The sequence below is a fragment of the Papio anubis genome, chromosome 2, assembly GCF_008728515.1.
Source record: "Papio anubis isolate 15944 chromosome 2, Panubis1.0, whole genome shotgun sequence".
NCBI lineage: Eukaryota > Metazoa > Chordata > Mammalia > Primates > Cercopithecidae > Papio > Papio anubis.
Genome location: NC_044977.1, coordinates 177,239,217 through 177,250,655, shown reverse-complemented (window position 1 = coordinate 177,250,655; position 11,439 = coordinate 177,239,217).

Sequence of the window (11,439 nt, the reverse complement as noted above, 5' to 3'; positions counted from 1 at the left end):
TGAGGGACAAGTAGCAGTTAAGTGGAGGACGCTCGTTTGGGGCAAAGGCCACGTGGCAAGCATGCCAACAATACTTTGGGGAAGCCATATGGCATCAGACTGATTAGGGCATACAGTGATAGGTGGGGCATGGCGAGGGATGAAGATTTCAATAAAAGCAAGGGTCATAACTTGAGGGACCTCCTAAGTCATGGTAAGGACTTTGGACTTTATTCTAAAAGCCATGGAGAGCTACTAGAAGGGATTTTAGCAAGAGAAACTCAATTTGAACTGTGCTGGGAAAGGTCACTCAGGCTACAGGTTGCATAATTTACGGCTGAGACCAGGAGGAGCTGGCCTGGAAGATGGCCATTGAAAAACAGACAGGAGAGAGATTTGGTTGTCAAAATGATGGGGCCTGGTTATTGGCCAGAGACTTGAGGAAGACGGAGAAAGTGAAAACAAGTTCTACGTTTCTGGATTGGATAACGGATGGTGGATGATATAGTTATTTGTCTGTTTGTGGAACTAAGAGGAGAATTGGGTTTTGGAGGGAGGACAATGAACTCAATTTTGGATGTCTGGGGGTTGAGGGTGGCAGGGGGAAGCCCTGCTTTTGCACTAATCCAGTGCCTGTCTGGGTGGGTGGGCAAGGCTGTTTATAGCACCAAGCACAGGCTCATCATCAGTTAACAAGCATGGTTTATTTTTCTCCCTAGAATAGAAGAGGATCTGGACTGAGGATGCAAGGAATTTGGGCTGGAATATGCCAGAGAAGTAAACCTTGAGTTAGAATCAAGATGTATGGTAACAAGATTTAGCTTCTGAATGCAGAGACAAACAAACAAAAATCGAAATATCTCAGTGTAAAAAAAAAAAAATAACAGAATTTCACTTGCACCAATGGTTTTGTTTTACAAATTCCTTGACATGCTTCTGTAACAAAGCAATTGCTTTGCTGCTGTTTTCAGGAGGCGCTTCCTGCAGGGCACACCTAGAAAATGGTGTGCTTCACAAAAGATACGCCATCTCCCTGGGCTCTGATTTTCTTCTCCTCAGGTCAGTATTTCACTCTTGTCAGGATATTGCCTGATGCCTGCCTGTCTCAAACCCCAGAAGAGAGCCATCTGTTGAGCTGTGGCATGTTTTCAGCCACAAGTCATACATCATTATTCTAGCCAGGTCGTGCTGTTGCTTGTAGAATTTCTTATAGATGGAGGCTCAGCTTATGTTCTGAATTAGAGGCTCTCATCTGCCTGTGGCAAATTGCAGCACATGCTAGTGGAAATTCCCTCTTGGATGGTGCTTGAAATATTTGGGATATTATCTGCGTAGACATTCTACTACTCCTTTTAAACAACTCTTTCTCCATTCAATCTTCAAAAGAAGTGTGTGTGTGTGTATGTGTGTGGGTGTGTTTGTTTTGGATTATCTCACACCAAAAGCATTTTCCATTTTCTTATTAGGAACTTTCTCTTTGTCCAAAAGGAGAAAAAAAAAACTTGTAGAGAACACACTTCAAGCTTTTTTTAAAAAATGACCTGTTTATACCTTAAAGGTTGTATTACGGCGTAACGTATTTGTGATTTTAAACTTTTAAAGAGGGAACACTTTTGAATTTAGCCTAGTATTAGTGATGTCACTAAGGAATACTTCCATTTAGTAGCTTTGAGTGAAATAAATGCTCCAGCCTTAAGGAACAAACAGCTAAAGGTAAATGGGGTGGCTAAAGGGAGAAACATATTACAGAGGCAGTTATGCAGGTTCATGCTACAAGTGCTGAGCCACTGTCATCTTTTCTTCTTGCTCTGAATGGATCAGGAGGATTCTGCTCCTTGAGTTGGGAGACAAGAATTACCCTATCAAAGAACAGGCGGGAAGGGCTGAGCATGCTGGCTGGGCGGGAAAGTCTACGACATCGGGATTTTCCTTTCCGATGGTAAAGTTCACTGCAGAAGAAAAGCTTCAGGAATTTTAACATGCCATGAGGCTGAAAATTCTGGAAGATTTTAGCTACAAGAGATTGAGGCAGAGCTATACTCAATCCTGGAGACAGAAGTGGAGTTAAATCAAGTAGCCACTGATGAAAGTCCTTCAAAGGTGCTTCATCATCCTCTGGATAAAGCCCAACTTTCTTAAGATGGCACATGGAATTTTAATGATTTGGCCCTGATGTTTCCAGCCTTATTTTCTTGCCATCCTTACCCATCTCTAATACCTGGTACCATGTCATTCTTCCCAATATTTATCCTCAGCTTTTCAAATAAAGCATACTGTTGTCAAAGGAAGAATATAACTAAATAAAAACGAGCTATTCTCTGTATCTCGATTACAAATTCCTTGAAATAAATGAACAAATCTGACATAAAACCAAATTTGCTTCCTATTGAAGTTGGAAAACATGCGTTTCTGAAACAAATATGACTTGGATAAATAAATGACCTTGCTACCTTTTCCAAGGTCATGTGGTAATTTGGTGATGAAGCACACCTCTATTTTATTGTCTGTAAAATAGGAATATTACAATTTACTAAATATAGCTGTTGAGAGAATAAAATGAGATCATTCTTCTAAAGGACTAGTGGTGGTACCTGCTGTATAGATGGTACTAAATCATGACCACTATATTAATCTAAAGGACGGACTCAGCCCCTTCCAATGGGTGATGCTTCTAGAAATAGGCATGAGCCCACAATGCTCTGACTTCCTTGCTGTGCTTCTGAAGGATTCCTCTGTGTGTGTGTTTACGTGCTCACACCCATGCCCTCGCTGAATAGCATGGCGTATACATCACACAGAGACTGTTTTCCAAAAGTCTGTTCCATTGTAATCTACATTTCCATCAACCTTCTATTGACTTTGCCATGCAGTTCAGATCATCACTTAGGTATTACTGACACCTTTGAGCACATCTGCTGAGAACTGTGCTTGGAGGGTTGCACATTTTGAGGGTGTGTGCATAATGATATAAGGTTCTAAATAATAAATTAAAAGATAGTTTAGAGCCCTCATTACAACCATCTGTGTTAACTTCCCATTACAAATTAAAATATCCATTTTGACACAAGTTTAATTTTTCCAAAACACCTGTTCTAAAAGGCAATGTACTTTTTACATAATGGAAATGGCAACACTTTGAAAATATTACACTTTACTGGAAAGTCAGTTATGTTCCAGAATCAATGTTTTCTATGGCAGGCGGGGTGGGTAGTTCTCATACGTAATGAAGACCATCAATCACCAAACAAAAACCCCACATAACGTATAAAGAACTCACCCACAGTTTTCCTTTTCTTTCTCTTTCATTAATACTTTTAAAAATCAGCAATAAGTTCCTTTGGTTTTCTTCTCATATTTTACAAAAATCATTGTAGAAGCAGAGGTGTGATCAGTTAACAACTATTGAATTCTGAAAAAAACAACAAAGCTTCCATCTTAAATCATCTACAGAAATTGAAGCAATTTCCATTACAACCTTGTGGATTAGGCAGCTTATTTGTACAATCCATTTTCCTTCACATTGGCTACTCATTTCATAAATAATTCTGCTTGTGTGGCTGTGCAATACTGATATTTCACTAATTTTTCTGTTAATCCAAATGGCATCAGGCATTGAATGGCGTAGGCGTTTTTGGAAACTGACTTCGGTACAGACTAAAATAAGAGAATTTTGGTTTACAATGGCTGTGCCATTTTCTAGGCATCATTTACTGTAACTGGATAGCAAAACAAAAAACCAGTGTTTCCTTAAAATAAGACAATTAGCAAGGCCTGTCACAAGAAGTGAAAAGATTTCTCTTCCTTCTTGGTTTCCTTTTAACTATCTCTATAAAACAAAGGAATTGCCAGAAACCTTTGGATGCTTCCTCTGTCTTCATGAAAAGGACTACTTAATTGAAGTTACTGACCTTCTTTCCTTTTGCATTCAAAGATCACCTCTACCCCCTGGGAGAGATGTCAGGGGAAAGATTTCTGCCTTCCAAAAGCCTTAGAGAATTATAATCATCTGTCTCCATGTATAATATACTCTCCTTTGAGTACATTAAAAAGCCGTAACATGCAAAACATACAGTGCATGTTCTTTACTACTTTTCAAATATAGGTTCTTTGAAGGCATGATGGGTAAGTTCAGGGGTGGTTGCAGGAGGGCTGGATTTAAATACATTTCTGAGCAATTCTAAGATTCTGTGATGTTGTCACTTGCATGATCTAAGGTACTGCTCTGAACATCACTTCTATGGGCTGACTGCCAACTACATTCTTATGTTTATTTCTGCACTGTTCCTTACTCAGGCAGTTTCTCATCCCTTTTATGCCCTCCTCCTCAAAAGTGGAAAGGCCTGGAGGGTAGAGGGAGCCTGGCATTTTGGGAGGAACACAAATAATTGGCTGTGATCTGGATTTCACATTGTTGAGTTGGGAAGTGTGGGTGAGAAGAGATTGGAAATCGTGGAGAGTCATGTCAACTTTGCAACTGAATTTGAACTTGATCCTTAGGACAAGGAGGTGCCAATGAGCATTTTACAGACTAGCCATATGGTAAGATTTTAGTTTTAGAAACATTACTGTTAATTCTGGGTAGTGGGAATATGAGTGTTCATTTTACCATTCTTTGTACTTTTCTGTATTTTCAAAAGTCTGACTCAAATGAACTAGACAAATACAGCTCTTCCTGGCTACAGAGTAGAGAACAGATTAGAAGAGATGTGACACATACATCAGCTGGAAATTTGTGACAGTAATTTAGACAGGGGACAATTAGGTGCTAAGCAAGGCAGTGCCCCAGTAGGAATGGAGATACACAAATGGTATACACTTGTCAGAGGTAGAATTGGAATTGGACATGAAGGGGAGTGAAGGAAGTGCGTGTCATTAGGTTTCTGGAAGGTCAAATGGGTGAGTGATAATGGTCCACACAGGGACACGCAGGGAAGTTGATAATGTCTGCTTGGGACAGTTGGAAGTGCCTGAGAGTCATCTCAGTAGCGATGCCCTACAGGAAGTTAGATGTTTTAATCTAGAGCTTGGGAGAAAGTTTGGGAGTGCAGATTTAGATTTAGGCATTGTCAGTTTGTAGAAGCCATAGGAGTAGAATACCTAAAATACCATAGAATCACCTATAGGAATAGGTGAGATTACTGAGAGAATATAAAGAGTAAAAAATAGGAAGGTAGGTTGAGGCATGAAACTCTGAGAGACATCTATAGGTATCAGGATGTTAGAGGAAGGAGACTAACAAGTGGATGGAGATCTTGTTTTACAAGGAAAAATGTCACCAATTGTGGCAAAAAGGTCAAGTGAGATAATTCTGAAAAATCTTTTTTTTTTTTTTTTTTTTTTTGAGACTGAGTCTCACTTTGTCGCCTAGGCTGGAGTGCAGTGGCCCCATCTCAGCTCACAGCAACCTCTGCCTCCCAGGTTCAAACAATTCTCATGCCTCAACTTCCCAAGTAGTGAGGACTACAGGTGTGGGCCACCATGCCTGGCTAATTTTTTTGTATTTCTAGTAGAGATGGGGTTTCACTGTGTTGCTCAGGCTGGTCTTGAACTCCTGAGTACACTGAGAACACTATTTCCTCACATCAGGTGATCCTCCCACCTTGCCCTCCCAAAGTGCTAGGATTACAGGCATGAGCCACCATGCCAAGCTTGAAAAATCACATTTGATTGAATTTAGCAATAATGACATTTTTGGGAAGAGCAATGGTGGTGGAATGACAAGGGAAGAAGCCAGATTGCAAAGTTTAAAAAAATCAAATAATAATAACAATAGCTACATTTTTGATAGCTTATTTTGTACCAGACACCATGCTAAGCTCTTTATCAATATTACTACATTTTATATTCACAGCAATCCAATAAGTAGAACTAATATTTATTTCACTTCACATGAGAAAACTTAGATGTAGAGAAATTAAATACTATGCCCCCCATCACACAAATCAGATGGGAGAAGAATGACTCTGACTCAAGTCTACTTTAATCCTTAATTCCTAATTTCATTAGAGGGAAGAGAGGGACAGTAAGTGTCCACCTGCTTTCAACAGTGAGGGTCTGAGGTTCGAGGGAAGGCAAGAGAGAACCAGAAAGGCTAGTCCAGGAAGAAGAGGGGTTTTGTCTGTCTGCTTGTTTTCAAGATGGGATAACCTCAAGTGTATTAAATACTGATGGAGAAGAACTGGTAGAAAAGATCTGGAGAGAGAAAGAAGGACTGACCCACAGGATTGGTTTCCTGAGGAGGTAGCACAGGATGGAATGGGGTCCTGAGCATCCACTAACATTCTCACCATTGCGATCACAACAGCAGGGATCCCACACTGGGTCACCGGGCAATAGATGGGTGAGGGAAGTCTTGCATTATGGCTTCTATTTTCACTGTGAAGGAGGAGGTGAGGAGCTTTTGTCAGTAAAGAGGGTGATGCCCAGCTAGAAGTTTTGCTGAGTATGAAGTTGCCTGTGTGGAGGATGGGAGAGTGCTGGCCAGAGAAATGCAGAAAGACTCCGAGTAGCACGTAAGGCCCAGTGGAGGCTGAAGGCCACAACTTTGTAGTAAAACTAACCTGGGGCAGAAAGGAGGAGAGAAAGGCACAGTCTGTGCTTGTTAAAGAATGTATTGAATCATGCAAAATTTGGTAAATAAAAGAGGGGAGTGGGGTGGGAGATGGGGGAAGAGCCAGAGGATGGGGGAAAGAGGACATGGGACTGGGGAGAGACAAAGAGAGAGGAGCCCTGATGTGGCTTTGGAGGCCTGGAACACCAGGATTATTAAGAATTCCAGTGTTCCCTGGACTCGGTGGCATTGCTTTATCTGGATTTTCATTTTGTGGAAATCCTCCTGGGTCCTGGCCAGTTCACGCAGTGACTTTGTAGTTCACAGCAGTGACTGACAGCTTCGCAAACCAGGCTTCATGTCTGACAGACAACTACATCTCTGCTGCTAAGTGCTGGATCTTAATTTCTGCATAGCTTTGCAAACCCCAGCATGGAGGTTCCTCGCAGGACCTTCAATTTTTGCCTGACTCTCTTCCTTCTGATATTAAATTTCAGGATGGCATTTCAGGCATCATTTTCTTGACAGGAAGGGTTGAACCCAGTTAAAAAATCGGATGCAGTAAGGGGCCTTGCTTGGAAGGAACTGTGTGTTTCTAAATCAAGGCCAGATGGCTTTGAGGGTGGCAGCCTGGAATCTTCCTTCCATGTGGGTCTGCTCCTCCCTCAGGGAGTATAGGGTCGCTTTGGTGGACATGGACATATTACTTTTGGTACGTTCAACCTAACTCCTAATAGACCATGTCATCACTCACAATTGACCTTAGATCGTGGGGTCTTCAACCAAGTTGGGGAGGAGCTGAAATATGGCCCAAAGAAAGACTTTAGACAAAACTGCTCTAGTTCTTGGTGGATTCTTGTGAATAAGTGCTAATGTCATCAACTGAAATTCTGGACACCATGCCAGTTTTCAGGTTATGAACCTTTTTCCTCTTTGACAATTGCAAACAAATCACACTTCCATTGTATTCATTCACCAAATATTTATTGAATACCTACTATGTTCTAGGCATGCTCTGTTGTAACGGTGCCCCTCACTTTATGCTTCTGTGGTCAGACCTTTTCTCCTGTGATTAGGACCAAATATTTGGAGGAAGGATTAAAGCTCTCATTTATTGAGCACCTTTTATAGCCTGTGCTATACGATCTCCAGGCCCACCAAAGAATACATCAAGGTAAGAAGCGTTATGCCCATTTTACAGATCCAGAAACTGAAATTTAGACATATGAAGACAAGTAGCAGGACTGGTATCTGAACCCTTCCCTAGTTGTTTTCAAAGCTCATAATCTTTCTACTTGTTAAGTTGCCAGAGAAGAAAAGCAGAAATAAAGTGGAGACTGAGTTTTCAAGAACACTATTTCCTCACATAATTGTATTTTGGCGTTGGAAGCAGCCATTTACTCCTTTATGAGATGAATAAGGATCAATTTCTTAGCAGGTCATTTTCTTAGCAGTGAGACTGCATGTAAGGTTATAGACTGGATAATTTTTTTTTTAGTTGGGATGGTAAATGTAAAGACCACATTCACACAGTAAAGCTAACTGGTAAGCCCTTAACTACGTTGAAAAGCTGTGTGGGTTGTAAATCCTCATTCGTTTTGTACTCATTCTTCCATCCACTTGCCACCAGCATAATTAGCTGATGTTAAAGAGATGTCAACTGGAAGAAGAAAAGGGAATTCATCTTGGTTGAATATCCCTGGGGGCACCTGCCTATGTCATCCCATTTAACTGTGTACATACCCTGCAAAGTAGGAGAGACATGTAGGAATTTACTTATGGCCCAAGTAAGAAAAAAAAATTCAGAATTTGAACTCCAGTGTGTCTGGCCCCAGAGTTCTAACTTTTACCAGTCTTACAATTATAGAGAGCACTTAAGGGATTTTGGCAGGCGGCTGGCAGGGAGGAGGGTAGCGAGGGTTAGATGTCAACTCAGTAGGAAGCAGATCTCCTACTCAATCTCCTGCGCCTTTGCTGTTTTCTCCTTAATTTCAGAGGGATTTTTACTTACAACAGCAGAAGCTGCCTGTACCTACATGCACCCCATGTGACTTTTCTTATTGGGTATTACAAGGCTCTATAGATCTTTCTCCAGAAACGTCTACCTCTGGTAACGTCGTAAGGTAGAAGTAGCAGTACTTTTGGAGCCAGGAGGCTCACTTGGAGCCCTGGTTCTACTGAGGAGCTAGGCATTCTTGGGAAAGACTCTAAATTCTTTTGGGTAAAATCTTAAAACTCTTGTTTTCTTTACATTTTAAATGGAAACACTGATACCTATGGTATTCAGCCATTCATCATTCATTCATCCATTCATGTACTTGTCCCTATGCCAGGCACTCTCTAGCCATGAGAGTTATGGAGTGAACAAAACAGACAGCATGCCTGTTCTGAAGAAACTCATATTCTAGTGGGGAGACTGATTAGAAACAATAAGCAAATACATTAACATGATAGTTTGGGATTAAGTTTCATAGAAGAAAAAAAATAATAAACATGGCCCCATGATGGAGATGGGTAGCATGGATGAGGGAGAACACTCTAGGTTGGGTGGCTAGAAAAGGGCTCCCTGAGGGGTGACATATAAACTGGGATCATAATTACAGAGGGAGCCAGTGTAGAGGAACACACCCCAGGGAAAGAAGAGAACAAGGGAAAAAGATGGACAGGTGCTTGGAGTGCTTGAAACACAGGAGGAAGATCTTAGATGACAGACCCAGTGTCATAATACATGCAAAAATACTTTGCGTGTTTAAATAATTATGTAATCCAAAGATTATTATTTTTACTTCTCTTACCTTCATTATCTTTCCTCTCTCCCTCCTTTCTTCCACCCCTCTTCCTTTCTTCTTTTCAGTTTGTCTTTTATACCAGTGCTTCTCAAACTCTGATTAAAAAACAAGCATTAAGCCAATAAAAACCTCATTTTTAATTTTTGTATTTCTAATCTGTTGCAGACTGGTACTTTTGTAAAATGTCCCAGTACTGTCAAATAACTACAGAGATTTCTAAATGCTTATCTTCACGTCTGCACCTCCCTCCTGGTGGGCTGGTCTCTGATAATTGGTGGACCACACCTTGAATAGCACTTTCCTAGATAACGGAGCTTTTCTGGCCCAACCCTGCACTCACAGACATAGTCACCGGGGATCGCTGATCACTTAGCAAACTCTAATATCCAATGTTTTGGTTTTAGTTAACACTTTATTTAAATAGAACCTAGGCACCAAAACCACACCCTGGACATCCATGTAAGCAAATCATACTGCAGGCCTCAGTGTCTTGCTCTCTGATTTCTACAGATCCTCCAGACTCTCAGAGACAAGGGCCCGGAGGCTGTTGTAAATAACTGCCCTTAGTTTTTCCTGATACTGTTGTATAATAAAACAGCCTAATTAGCCTAGAGCCAGGGCAGCCCTGTGGGAGATTTCATACACAATCTAGAAAGAAAGCAACGACAGGCGGGCTTTTCCTGCTAGGTCTCAATTCTTTTTACTAAGTTTGAAAAGCCAGGGGGGAGTGTCCAACAATGATAGAATTCTTGCCAAGGTGAATTTCCAGCTGGCTTGAAAAGGCTTGAGCAATAATGGCTGACTCTTAAATGGGGAATGGAGAAGGTTATTAAAACTATTAGAGTGCACGTTGGGGCATTTGTAGCAGCCAGGGTGAGCTGTGAAACTACGTGGTGGAGAGGTGAGGACCCCATGCCAGGTCTGGGTGAGGAATAAAGATAAGGATGCCAGGTTCCTGGGGGAAATGCTGTTTTTCAAGGGTGACACAGAATTTCTCTGATGCCTCAAGCAGTGCACAGAATTTTTAGCCACTGGAGAGGTTTCAGTCCTCACCAAAAAAAAAAAAAAAAAAATCAGAGACTATTGGCTTCTGCAGACAGAAAACAGTCTTCTCGTTTTGTCTTAATTTTTGAAACAACTAAAAATCAAGCAGAAATTGTTTGGAAGACTTCCCCAGTGGAGTGTTCCTCTAGGCAAGGAAATGGAGGTGCTCTGGAGTTTTTTGAATAGCTACTTTTGGTTTGGCAGACATAAGCCCTTTATCCTTTTCTTGGATATTTTTCTCTCCCTGTGATTAAAAAAAATTTCCTGGAAATTTAAATATTTGAAAAGAGTTTAGAAGTCCATGAAAGGAACTGTATGTTATCATTCAGTTTCAGTCTCCATGGGTACAGGTGTTTGCACCAACTTTATTTCCAAAAATGGAATGTCATGTTCATGGTGATTTAAAGAAGAGTAGGTAAAAACTTTGGACTTTGGAGTCATATAGACTCAGGGGTGAATTTTGACCCTGCCTTTTCCTAGCCTGGGTAAATCATTTCACCTCTCTGGATCTCATCCCTCATGTGTAAAGTGGAGTAATGACAATACCAATGAATGGCCCTTGTTAGGCATTAAATGAGTTACATCAAGGGAACCCTCAGCACAGTGCCTGGCACACATTACAGAATGCTTCCAATTAATGCCTGATGCTATCATTTTGTTATTCATTATTACTTTCAGGGCGAACTTGAATCCAGGGGACTCCTTACCAGTCCTTTCCCGTGTTGACACCTTGCTCATGTAATAATTGGGCTACTTCCATGCTATTGGTTGCCCTACTCCTTTCCATCAGCGTGTGGATTGTTTTCATTTGTTTGATGTGATGCAGCAATAAACTTACACTGTTGTGCCAGCTGCTACAGTGGACATAGAAAATGGATTAAAAATGGCAGAAGGGAATTGATATTTATCAAAGACTCACAAAGGACACTACCTATTTCATCTCATTTAATTCTCACAGCAGCCGTGCAAGGTAGGTATATTACTCTTGTTTCACAAATAGGGAAAGGAATCCTGAGATGTTAAGTGACTTGTCTAAGCTCACACAGCAAATAGGTCGATTTGCACCCAGCTCTTTGT